This window comes from Odontomachus brunneus, unplaced genomic scaffold (assembly GCF_010583005.1).
Source record: "Odontomachus brunneus isolate Ranch 3 - 2012 unplaced genomic scaffold, Obru_v1 Obru_scaffold_298, whole genome shotgun sequence".
In the NCBI taxonomy this organism is placed as follows: domain Eukaryota; kingdom Metazoa; phylum Arthropoda; class Insecta; order Hymenoptera; family Formicidae; genus Odontomachus; species Odontomachus brunneus.
This window is the reverse complement of record NW_022639748.1, coordinates 62,627-63,408: the sequence shown is the minus strand read 5'-3', so window position 1 is coordinate 63,408 and position 782 is coordinate 62,627.

Sequence of the window (782 nt, the reverse complement as noted above, 5' to 3'; positions counted from 1 at the left end):
TCAGTAAATACATCTTTTTAAACGCCACAACTTTTGTCTGAAACATTTTTTTGTAAAACTTATATTTTTCCTGATATTCGGGCGTCCCGGTACTTTCCGAACACCCTGTATACAGTGTGTCCCATAAGTTCGGCAACGGCAAGAAAACTCGGCGGGGGAGCATTTTAGAGAAAAATGTTTCGAATAAAAGTTGTAAGGCTTAAAAAGTCGCATTTAATGACAGTAGTTATTTGACCTAAGATGACGTCGCCAAGGTCAGGACAAGGTCAACTTTGCTTTTTTAAATAGAAATATATATTTTTTATTACGGGATTTTATTCTACGTAAAAAAGCAAACAACTTCTGCAAGCAACTTTTGCTTGAAAACATTTTTTATACGACCTCTATTTTCTAAGATATTTACGTAAATATCTACAAAATTATTGGTTTCAATAATTTTTTACTTGAATTCTATCAACTTTACCGAAAAATATCAAGAGATAAAAATTATTTATTTTGTTCTCATAGAGCTCTGAGAATTTTTTCAGAATTTTATATTAATTTTTTAGTACTGCATTTTCTTGCATTTTCTTGAAGTACTAAAAAGTTAACACAAAATTCTGAAAAAATTCTCAGAGCTCTTTGAAAACAAAATAAGCAATTTTTATCTCTTAATATTTTTCGGTAAAGTTAATAGAATTCAAGTAAAAAATTATTGAAACCAATAATTTTGTAGATATTTACGTAAATATCTTAAAAAATAGAGGTCGTATAAAAAATTTTTTCAAACAAAAGTTGTTAGC